We start from the raw sequence: 13488 nt of genomic DNA on the forward strand, positions 1-13488 counted from the left end.
GGTCACCAATTCAGTCGGGTTGGCGGGCAAGTTGGAACTACTGCAGCTCAACTTGGTAGGGGCAATGGACAGACAGGTGATAGGGCTCATTGTTATGCTTTCCCCGGGAGGTCTGAAGCAGAGACATCTGATGCTATTATCACAGGTACTCTTTTGGTCTGTGATTGCATGGCTTCTGTATTGTTTGATCCTGGATCCACATTTTCATATGTATCTTCCTTATTTACTACTGGTCTTGATTTATATTGTGATTTGCTTGACATGCCTATTCGTGTCTCTACTCCTGTGGGTGAGTCTGTGATAGTTGAGAAAGTGTATAGGTCTTTGCCTTGTGACTTTTGTGCGGAGCAATACTTATGTAGATTTGATTATTCTAAAGATAGTTGATTTTAATGTAATTCTAGGTATGACTTGGCTTTCTCCAAATTTTACAATCTTGGATTGTAATGCTAACACTGTGACATTGTCCAAGCCTGGGACAGATCCGCTTGTGTGGGAGGGTGACTATATTTCCACTCCAGTTCGTATCATCTCTTGTGTTCGTGCTAAGAGGATGGTGAGTAAGGGTTGTTTAGCTTTCTTGGCACATCTTAGGGATGATACTTCCAAAGTACCTTCCATTGAGTCTGTTTTGATAGTCCGTGAGTTTTTGGATATGTTTCCTGCAGACTTTTATGGTATGCCACCGGATAGGGATATTGATTTTTGTATTGATCTGGAGCCGGGTACTCGCCACATTTCCATTCCCCCTTATAGAATGGCTCCAGCTGAGTTAATGGAGTTTAAGGCCCAATTTCAGGAGTTGTTAAGTAAATGTTTTATTAGACCGAGTGCATCCCCTTGGGGTGCTCCTGTTTTATTTGTGAAGAAGAAAGATGGAAGTTTTCGAATGTGCATAGACTACAGGCAGCTGAATAAGGTAACTATTAAGAACAAATATCCCATTCCTCGCATTAATGATTTGTTCGATCTGTTACAAGGTGCTTGTGTCTTCTCTAAAATTGATATGAGATCCGGTTATCGTCAATTGAAAATACGGGCAACAAATGTGTCAAAGACTGCTTTTCGAACCAGGTATGGGCATTATGAATTCCTAGTAATGTCTTTTGGGCTTACGAATGCCCCTGCTGCTTTTATGGGCCTGATGAACGGGATTCTTAAGCCATATCTGGACCTCTTTTTTATTGTATTTGTTGATGATATACTGATATACTCAAAGAGCAGGAAATAACATGAGGAGCATTTGAGAATTGTATTGGAGTTGTTAAGGGAGAAAAGTCTTTATGCCAAATTCTTCAATTGTGAGTTTTGGCTCGATTCAGTGTCCTTCTTGGGGCACGTGGTTTCTAAGGATGGAGTGATGGTGGATCCTTCTAAAATTGAAGCAGTGAAGAGTTAGGTAAGACCTACTAATGTTTCAGAGGTAAGGAGTTTTGTTGGTTTAGCTAGCTACTACCGTCGATTCGTCAAGGGATTTTCTTCTATTGCTTCGCAACTGACAAATTTGACTAAGTAGAATGTTCCATTTGTATGGTCGGATGAATGTGAAGAAAGCTTCCAGAAACTCAAGACCTTGTTGACTACTGTGTTAATTCTTACCTTGCCAGTGGAAGGTAAGAATTTTATTGTTTATTGCGATGCATCTTATTTTGGTTTGGGTGCAGTGCTAATGCAGGAGAGGAATGTAATTGCTTATGCTTCGAGGCAATTGCAAGTGCATGAACATAACTATCCAACCCATGATTTGGAGTTGGCTGCAGTTGTATTTGAATTAAAGCAATGGAGACATTATCTATATGAGGTCAAGTGTGAAGTTTATACAAATCATCGTAGTTATAATATGTCTTTACTCAGAAAGATTTGAATTTGAGGCAGAGGAGGTGGATGGAACTATTGAAAGACTATGATATTACTATTTTGTATCACTCAGGAAAAGCTAATGTGTGGCAGATGCTTTAAGTAGAAAAGCAGGGAGCATGGGTAGTTTAGCCTACTTACAGGTTTCTAGACGCTCATTGGCTAGAGAGGTTCATTTCTTCCGACTCTTTTTCAAATTCGATAAATATTGGTTGATCGTATATTTCATTATAGTTCTATGATTCAAAGTATCCTTTCCTATTTGATCCCTTTGAATTCCATATTCGAAGTTGCGATCGGATCTATTCATTAAAAAGAATCGGTTCAATACATTTCTTATGTACCCATAGGTACTATATTGGATTTGAATCAGATTTCGGATCAATCTATATTGAGACTCTGGCTAATGACTTTATGAGGCTGGAAGTACTGGAGAAAGGAGGATTTTTGGCCTGTGTAGAGGCAAGATCTTCTTTTCTTGACAAGATTAAGGGAGATCAGTTTGCTGATGAGAAGCTGAGCCGAATTCGAGATATGGTATTGCGAGGAGAGGCTAAAGAGGAACTAATTGATGAAGAAGGCATTGATTCACAATATTCTTACAAAGGCTCATAGTTCAAGGTATTCTATACATCCTGGTGCAACCAAGATGTATCGTGATCTAAAGCAACATTTTTGGCGGAGTAGAATGAAGCGTGACATTGTTTATTTTTTTGCTCAATGCCCGAATTGTCAGTAGGTAAAGTATGAACACCAGAGGCCAGGAGGGACACTTCAGAGAATGCCCATTCCTGAATGGAAGTGGGAAAGAATTGCAATGGATTTTGTAGTTGGTCTTCCAAAGACATTGGGTAAGTTTGATTCTATTTGGGTAATTGTTGACAGGTTAACTAAGTCTACTCACTTCATTCCGGTTAAGATGACTCACAATGCCGAGAAGTTAGCCAAACTCTATGTCTCTGAGATCATTCGATTTCATGGAGTTCCACTTTCCATCATATCCGATAGAGGTACGCAATTTACTTCTAAGTTTTGGAGGACATTACATGCTAAATTAGGTACTAGACTGAATTTTAGTACTATATTTCACCCTCAGACCGATGGTTAGTATGAGCGAACGATTCAGGTGTTGGAGGATATGCTTCGTGCATGTGTGATAGAATTTGGTGGTCATTGGGATAAATTTTTACCTTTGGAAGAGTTTTCATACAAAAATAACTATCATTTGAGGATTGATATGGAGCCATTTGAGGCATTGTATGGGAGGAGATGCAGGTCTCCCATTAGTTGGTTTGATGCATTTGAGGTTAGACCTTGGGGTACTGATCTTCTGAGGGAATCGTTAGAAAAAGTGAAATTTATTCAAGAAAAGCTTTTAGCAGCTCAGGATAGACAGAAGGAATATGAAGATCGAAAGGTTAGGGACTTGGATTTTATGGAGGGTGAACAAGTCTTACTGAAGGTTTCACCCATGAAAGGTGTGATACGCTTTGGTAAGTAAGGTAAGCTTAGTCCAAGGTATATTGGTCCATTTGAAGTTTTGAAGCGCGTGGGGGAGGTGACTTATAAATTGGCATTGCCTTCAGGGTTGTCAGGAGTGCACCCAGTATTTCATGTGTCTATGCTGAAAAAATACCATGGTGATGGAAATTGCATTATTCGTTGGGATTCAATTCTTCTTGATGAGAATCTGTCTTATGAGGATGAGCCTGTTGCTATCCTAGATAGGGAGGTCCGCAAGTTGAGATCAAAGGTGATTAAATCTATCAAGTTTCAGTGGAAGACTTGCAAGTTAAAGAGTCCACTTGGGAGAGTGAGGTTGATATGCAAGAAAGATATCCACATCTTTTTACAGATTCAGGTACTCTTTCTCTTCTTCGCCTTTCTTCCTATGATCGTTCGAGGACGAACGACAGGTAAATTGGTATCTATTGTAACGATCATTTTCGATCGTTTTGAGCACTTGAACTTTTTTATGTCAGAAAATACTTTTTGATAGATTCTAATGGGTGTTTTGGACTATTCATAATTATAATTATGAAATTAGTGGGATAATTTTAATAAATTATTTAGTTTGTGGTTAAAGAAAAGATAACTTTATAATTAATAGTGGATCACTTTTATAATTTTTATAAATAGATAAGTATAATAATTAGGGTAATAAATATTCTCTAAAAAAGAAGAAGAAGAAAACAAAGGTCATCGTAGAAACTTGTTGCGGCGTCAATTTCTACAACCAGGTAATAGTTGTTAAAAGCTTTAATCTTTGACGTGTATTAGGCAAATATATTTTTAAATAGTTTTGTGATAATTACGTGGAGTAAATTTGGTATTGTTTAATTGTATAAGTCATAATGATTTCATTAAGAAGACATAGAATAATGATTAATAATTGTCATGATGGTAGGAAATAATGAGGTGATTATTTGAGGAATAAAATTAATATTATTATGGGATGGAAGGTTGTTCGTTTTCCAACTTTAAGTTACAGTATGTAACTTGACAATTTTGGGGTTATTTCTTTTATTTGCTGTAGTTACTTTAAGGAAACAAGATTTAATACTATTTATTTTATATAACTAAATATATTGAATTAGGTATGTTGAAGTTTTAGTCCTAAGCTATACAATGACATGTTATTATGTGTTTATTCGAAAAGCAATGGGGTTTGAATTATTTAAATATCACTAAAGATATGCTAATTAGAGGAATTAAGACTTACCCTTAAGTTTAAACTTTAGGAAATTGATTATAGAATTAGGTGAATTGATGGGTATAGGTTAGACACAGATAATCGGAGTGTTTATGGTCTTGTTAACTTACACCTTATGTATATATATACTTGATAGATTGGAAGAGTTCGGAGGCAATAAGGAAAGGAAAGGCATTGGAGAAGTAGTTGCTTGACTTCAGTTCTTCGGTGGAGATATGTTATGGTTTATTTCTATTTGATAGATAAACTCTAAATAGCGATTGATATGTATTGAGTGATATTATAAAGTCTTCTATGTACTTGATTGTATGGTTGTATGTTTTGATTGTGTGGTTTGTGGTTGGCCTAAAATTATGAGAGTGTTGAATTTCTAATCTTGAACCCTCTCTATTAAAATGACGCCTTGAATAAAGAAGACTTGCTGAAATAAAATAATGAGATAATTGGATCGGAGTGTCACGTTCCGACACAGTATTATGAGATCGGAGTGTCACGTTCCGACATGGTATTATGGGATCAGAGTGTCACGTTCCGACACAATAACATTAAAGGCAAGGAATCTTGAAGTAACTGAATATACTTAATCTCAAGGAACCTATTTTCCAAATTATTATGGTGTGGAGGAATGAGTCCTCATACGTGTGTTTGATGTTGTGATTGATGGTGTACCTATTATGGTGTTGTTGTTTTCAATGGTTCATGTGTTTGTTGCTTGTCACCTGTTAAGTATTGTAGTTGATTTTATATTATTATTCATTATATATTGATTTCTATTTTGAGTTGACCGATGATACCTACTGAGTACGTGTTCCTTGTACTGACCCCTACTTGTATTTTCTTCTTAGTTCTTTTGTGGAGTGCAGCAAGTGTACCATCGACTTCGACTCGCCCTCAACTCTAGTTAGTCTCCAACACATCAGAGTTCAAGGTGATCTATTATTTCTAGCTCGTACCGGATTCTCTCATTCACGTCTTGATGTCTTTGAATTTCAGACATGGACCATCTTTTTACTTATTTTGGTTTCTTAAATACTTTTAGACTTGGTAATTTGAGGATAGATGTTCTTGATGTGATGACTTCCAGATTTTGGGGATAATAAGTGTTAAACTTTAGAAACTTATTTAATTGGTTACATTAATAAGTATTTGATGTTCCGCATTATTTTTTGTTATTTATAGTTGAACTATTGGTAAATGTTGGTGTGCCACTCACGACTCGTTTTGGGTCGTGACATAATTATTATGAATTATCTATTTATAATAAAGACGATAAATATAGTGATACGAAGTAATTGGGGTTGGGGGGGTTGTTCATGGTTTGGGCAAAAATTGATCCTAATCAAACTGATAAATTGATTTTTTATTTGATTTGATTTGACTTGGTTTTACCGTTTTAAAAACCAATAATATTTGATTTTGTTTAAAAATTGAAGAAATAAGTGAATTGAATCGATAAATTATATATATAAGGCATGGCCGTATGGTGCGTCTTTTTTTGTGGAACAATATGGATAGCTTATGCATTTCAGCAAGGGGTCGTTTGATAGACGGTTAGAATTAAGCAAGTATTAATAATAAATAAATTAGTCATGAGTGAATTTATGTATTATCTTTTATAGGTATTAATTGTAATGTTATAATTATACATGTATTAGTTATTACACCTTCTATCTCACGTAAAATAATATATATATTTCCTTATAACTTATACATATACGATTACTTATGTGGATTTTAAATTTTCAATCAAATATTGTATAATTTTATATATGAATAGCTTATATTCTATCTACCTAACATTATATAAATGTATAAATTTAAGGAATCCCATAGTGTAATTCAATAATTACATTCTGTCCCGACAAGTTTAGTAATTACAAAAAATCCCTTAAATTTGTTGAGCCGTGATACTTTAGACTGTAGTGATACATGGTAAATGATACACGGTAAGTTAAAACTGTTAAGAAAAAATAGGTGATAAAAATGGTAAATTTAATGTTGTTACTAAAACAGCTTAATTTGTGGTAACAGATCATTAATCAGCATTAAATCAGCACTTAATTGGATATTAATTTCAAAATTTAAAAATCAAAGATTATATCACTTATTTTAAAAACAATTTTTTAAACAGTCTGTTAAAATTGGAGCTACCGAAATTTTATTGTTGTTGTAGTGGGTTTTTGAAGATGAATACTTCGATTTTGATGAGACATTCCGGAATTTGGGTGAACGAATTGTAGTATGAAAGTTACAAAATTGATGGAATCGTTGTTGGAGATTCAATTTCGTTTTCTAATCTCAAAGCAGCAATTGCGGCCGAGTTGGATATTGATGTATCAAGGAAAGAAATTGAAATTCGATACAATGTAGAAGGTAACTCTTGTCCGATGAAACTTAAGAACGATATGAGTGTTAAACTATATTTTGAACTGAAAAAAATACGAGCTTGGATTTTCAGTATATCCATTATGTATTGACACAATTGAGAAGAATAGTGGTACTGTACATAACTTTGATGGAAGAAGTGGAGAAATAACGTGTGTAGAAGGCATAACAAATGATACACAGGCTTTGGAAATAGTTGAAAATAGCTTATTTGAGTCACATGAAAATGCAGAAGTTGGAGTTGCAAATGTTATAATCAATTCAGATATTGTTGATGTGAAGACAGGTCAGATATATAAGGATAAAGCAACACTTGTAGACGTGATGACGAAATATAAGATAAAGAACAACTTCAATTGCAAAGTGAAGAGGTCTGATCAACAAAGGTATGACAGTGTTTTTGATATTTTAATGTATCATGTGTTGTTTTATAATTTAATTAGTACATGAAACATTACTGTTCTATATGAAAACATGCATGTTTCATATGTTATTTTATAATCTAATGTATCATCATTTCAGGAATTTGTTTTTGATACATTAAAATAACTATATTTGATACTTGAATGTACTACTACTGATATAGTAAGGACTGTATCAGTTTAAACAGTCATATCACAAATAGTGGATAATTTTCATTAAATTTTGATACTTTTCTTAAAAATTGGTTAATACTTTTTGTGTGATTCATTGTTTGATTACTTTAAATATTATTGTTGAATATATTATATATGATGCATTTGATATGTGTATTAATATGCTTAAAAAATGTACGCAGCTATGTGTTGGCATGCTTTTCAGACAAATGTGGTTGGACTATGAAGGCGTCGTGCAGGAAAAAATATGATATATTCATTGTTAGAAATTTCAATAGTGAACATACGTGTCCGATGAGGGAGAGGGTATTAACCAAAGTCCAAGCAACAGTCGGATTTGTAAGTGGAGTGACAGCTCCAAAATTGATCAATTATAAACGAATTTATACACCAAGGAATATAATTGATGATATCAGAGAATATTATGGTGTTGAAATATCTTACCAGCAAGCATGGCGTGCTAAAGAACGTGCACTCTCCATGATTAGGGGAAAACCATCTGCAGGATATAGACGGATGCCGCGATACATACACATCTTAAAAACTGTGTATCCAGATTCTTATATAAGAATGCATAAGACTGAAGAGGATGAATTTATGTATCTGTTCATCGCCTTAAGACCATTCATTAGGGGATTTAAATACTGCAGACCAGTAGTTGTTGTGGATGTTGCACATCTGAATGGAGCTTACAAAGGGACATTTGTATCAGCAAGCACACTTGATGGCGCAAGTATTTTTTATTTATAGTAATGATGTCTTTTTATACATTACGTATCAAATAATATAATGTGTGTGTAATCAGGTAGCATATTTCCATTGGCATATGGTGTTGTTGATACAGAAAATGATTGTTCGTGGACATGATTTTTCGAACAGTTTAAACATGCATTTGGCGATAGAAAAGATATGTGTGTTGTTTCAGATAGAAATGAGAGTATCATGAAGAGTGTAAGGATTGTGTTCCCAGATGTACCTCATTATGCATGCATCTGGCATCTTTGGAAGAATGTATGTGGAAACTTCAAAAGGAGCAGAAAGGCCATAAGTGATCTATTCTACTCTATGGCCAAGACATATAGAAAGGAAGATTTTGATAAGTTGATGGCTAAGGTTGATAGAATTGATCACAGGGTTGAGGAGTACCTTAATATGCAGGTTACGAAAAGTGGTCAAGAGTTCATGCAACAGTAAACAGAGGTAGAATGATGACTTCAAACATTGCAGAATGTATCAATGGTTGTCTTGTTGAAGCACGCCAATTAACTATATTAGAATTCTTGGAAGAGGTTAGAATTCTTTTTGGATCTTGGCATTGCAAAAACAGAAAGTAGCCTCATACACAAAGGACACATTAGGTAAAAAATTTGAGGAATTGTTGATTATAAACGTGGCTAAAAGTTCAAAAATGGAGGTATGTATCATTATATAATACTTTATATTATATGTATCTAATTCTGTGTATCATTATGCTTTTTTTTTTAACATGATTTGGTTTTTAAAAGTTATATATTTAAAGTTTTTAATGTACACAGGTTGTTCCATCATCTGAGTTTATTTTCTCAGTTTATGAATATGGAAGAAGATATATTGTTTGTCTTGAGCGGAAAGTATGTTGTTGTGGTAGATTTCAACTAGATGAGATACCTTGTTCACATGCAATCGTTGTATTGAAAAAAAAGAATGTCACCGATATGAATCCGTATTGCTCTGATTATTACAAGCCTAATGCGTTGGCAAAAACATATGAAATTCCATTGGTGCCAATGCCAGATAAGAAAGATTGGTCAGATCCTAAACACGTGGTAGCTGAAACTGTGTATCCACCTAGATACAGAAGATCATCTGGACGACCAAGAAAAAGAAGAAGAAAGAATGCAGATGAAAAGATTTCGGTGAACACAAAATGTTGTGGACAATGTGGACAAGAAGGGCACAACAGAAGAACATGTACTTTCTACCCAAAAGAGAAGTGAATTAGTCGTAATGTTTCTATGATATCAAGAATAATTTATAACGTAAACATTTTAATGAATTTCAGTTTTCATTACAACTGCAAATTGAAAACTTTGTGTTTAGATAAATAAACTTACAAACATGTGGTAATTAAATTTGAAGTCGTGCTTATGATTATAAATACTTTCTTATTATTGGTATTGATAAATATACTTGTGTCAATATTTGTTTTGAATATATAAATCTTATGCTACAGTAAGATATATAATTTAAGAATTAATAGGTAACATAATGTACATGATACATATGGTTTATCTAGCGTATCATGTACTTTTATTGTGTGTTTTTGGTACACATTGTTTATATAATGTATCAAGTACTTTTAGTGTGTATCATTGGTTTGCACAATGATACATCTTCATTAGATAAAAAATACAAATATATTGTTGAGGTTATTGTGTACTTTAGAATGACTATAAATCATGTATCATGTGAATTTAAATAATTTAACTTGTGTAATGTTTTTTTTGTTATGCTTTTATTGAAATATACAGTAAATAACTTTCCTTTAAAAAAATAATACCAATTCATATGAATATGCTATTCAATTTACCTAAATATCATGTAAAATTTAAGGATTAGAGTGTAACATATTGTACATGATACATACGGTTTAGCCAATGTATCAGTTATTTTTAGTGTGTGTTTGGTATATATGTATCATTTGGTTTTGCCAGTGTATCATCTCGATTAAATAAAAAATTTAAAAATCTTTATGCCTATGTTTAATTATAAATACTTTGATTATACTTTATTAAATGATTTAAACCTGTGTGGGGCTATAATATGTCTGATATTTATATTTTCAATATAAACATATTTGTTACGTAATGTGAAAAAAATATTCATGGAAATTGACAAAACCAAAAAAATAATATTAAAAAGGATAAAACTAGTTGTTCAATAACATATAAAAATAATAAATATAACATTAAAACATCGTTTTATCATGAAATGCTACACTATGTGAACTAAATCTTCTTCTGGTGGTGGTGTGACTACGCCCCTGGATTTTGGTGGATCATCATTATCGCTAACATATCGGCACTTAGCCTTCTCACTTCCATAACTCCACAGCAATGCTCCATATCTTTGACGCAGGTAATCAGGATTAAAATCAGCATAAGATATATTGATTTGGTCACTGATATACTCGGCAAATGCAGTAACATATAACCCGCAGTCTCTACAAAAAATACAGAATAAATTAAAAACTTAATGATACATTAAAAAGGGCAAATGAAAAATTCTTGATACTTACAGGCTATCGCATTCCTGTGTAGGGATGTCTTGTGCAAATTCTATCATGAAAGGAACTTGAGGCTCCACAAGTGAGCCATTATTGTTGTCTTTATATGCATGACAATCAGCAAATTTTGTGCGTTCATTTTCTTCAAAAAATCCACTGTCAAGTAGGTATGAAGGAAGCATTTTAGACAACATCTTGATCTCATGAGGAATTGTTTGTTTTCTTGTGCTAATTGATGAGTCAAAAACCCTTATCAACCTGTTTTTCAACTCAACAACAGCCAACACCCAATGGAATTCTTGATCATAGTTAATTGGGATGTAGACCTCATCTACAAGATGCCATGGTAAAGCAGCTGGTATTCCAAACCCTTTGATGATGTTAATTATTGACCTCTCATGTACAGATACAACTGAAGCGCGATCAATATGTTCTTGTGTAGTAAGACTATCATCATCATCGTCCATGTAATATCTATCATAACAGTTTTTTACATGTGACATGAACAAACAGTGGGTTGTTGTGTATCTTTATTGATCCATGCTGCAAAGTTTTGATTTATTACGAAGGTAGTAAAAAATCACATCGATGTGCTATAAACAAAATGAAAACATAGTAAGAAATTATATACATCTAAACAATATAAAAAAAGAAAATTTAATTATGTGAATATAGTATGATACTTTAGCAAATTAAATAGTATGATACTTATACAGAATGTATCATTGCTAATTAAATAGTATGATACTTATACATAACATATCGTGATGTTATAATATAGTTATGAATGATACATATTTCATAAATAGTTTAATATTTTACCTCATCAGACCAACATTTGTTTGGCTATGACATGGCATAAAACCAATTCTTGTTCATTGGAAAAGCAACAACAAAGTCCATCATCGTAAATCCAAAAGAAGAAGATCTTGATCTGTATTTATCGTCCGATGGGTTCCTGCATATATGATACATAAGTTTTCAATGTATGTACATGATACATAACACTCACTTATTTACAGTTTTATATAACAAATTATCATGAATTAGTTGTATATAAAATGATTACGCGTAACACTGAGAAAAAAATGTATAAAACTTACTTATTGTTATGATTTTTTAGAAGCCCCCTCAACAACCAATTCATGTAATCCTCAATAAGTTTTGGCGAAACTTTATCTGCAACGCCACATCCTTCGAACGGAAAATGAAGTCGAGCCATATCCTTCAATTTCTCTTTTCCCTTCTCGCTTGACCCAAAAGAAGTACATTATGGAGATTGAATCCTTCTCGAAGGCATTCTATTTCTATGCGCAGGAGTGACTGCATCAGTTTTAACAGCAATCTCCGTTATTGGAATATCAGTGGGTAATTGATTGTCGGTCAACAAGTACTGGCTGCTAGTTATATTCTGCGGATCGTAAGAATATAATGGTCTAGCATTAGTAGCATCTTTACCCAAATCTTTGATAAGAGCATCTATTGCTGCTTGAGTTGATGGCGATATTGTTGTTGAAGTTGAAGAATCTTGTATAATATGATGTAATGATTTTTAGAATAAATTTGTGTGTAATGAAATTGTGTGTCATAAATCAAAATTGAAAAATGTACCGATGAATCCGTTGTTGTTTTTTCGGGCAACACATGAGGGATGTTGTGCTGAACATTGTCATCAACGGCTTGGTCCTTGATATGTTCATTTAAATCTTGGTGCGACTGATGTGCGTCATCATCCTGAATATGCAGTTTTGAAATAAAAATTGTTAATATAATTTGTGCTGATACGTAACATTGATTACAATCACATGATACATAGTATTGAGTAAATATGCATGATACATGACAGAATATAAAATGAGAAAAAAAAGTGATCATGATACAAAGCATTGACTATATGTTCATGATACACAACATACCCAATGTATCATAAACATTACCTTTGGATTATCACTGACTATTTGTTCACCCTCATTTACGGAAACACCAACACCATCCACATCGACATCCCCTGCATCGTCGACGATATGATGCTCACCATTTTTACCAGAAAAGCCACCACCATCCTCAGCTACACCACCCATATCATCGAGCTCAACTGGTATTTGCTGAGATGTTTGTTTGTCAGACTGAAATGTGCTTGTATCAGCCAGAAAATTGATGTTCTCTTTGCTAATAGATTGCATCAGCTGGGAGTGATTTGCTTTTATCAAAATAATCAGTTTCTCAAATTTCTTGTCAACCTAAAAATTGTAGATACATTTAGGATAAATAAAAGTTTGTTTAAAAATAACAAAATAATTTACTTACGTAAGTTTTCAAATGTCCTTTCAACTCTTCAATATGAGGAATTATATTGTTGACATTCTGTGAATCTGCATATCCATGAACATCAGCAGTCGGGTTCTGAGAAACGTCTGGAACAGAACCATGTACATCAACAGCCGATTTTGGTGACACTTGTGGAACAGAACCATGTACATCATTAACATTCAAATGTTGAGGCAGACTTGACATAGAAACATGTACATCATCATCCGGTGTCGGAGACACATTTGATTGATCAGGCTGGTTCTGTTCTAACACCTTCTTTTTTTGAATGATCGATTTTTTTCTTCTTTTTGGCGGTGGTGGAGGAGATGTATCAGACACTCTAGAATATGTCCTCAATAACT

The 13488-nt window shown here is 33.6% G+C and overlaps 1 pseudogene; it reads left to right on the forward strand.

The window, feature by feature from the left end:
- Positions 1 to 8616: 8616 nt before the first annotated feature.
- On the forward strand, positions 8617 to 9527 carry LOC138338741 (uncharacterized; annotated as a pseudogene).
- Positions 9528 to 13488: the final 3961 nt, after the last annotated feature.

The sequence above is a fragment of the Solanum lycopersicum genome, chromosome 10, assembly GCF_036512215.1.
Source record: "Solanum lycopersicum chromosome 10, SLM_r2.1".
NCBI classification, from domain to species: Eukaryota; Viridiplantae; Streptophyta; class Magnoliopsida; order Solanales; family Solanaceae; genus Solanum; species Solanum lycopersicum.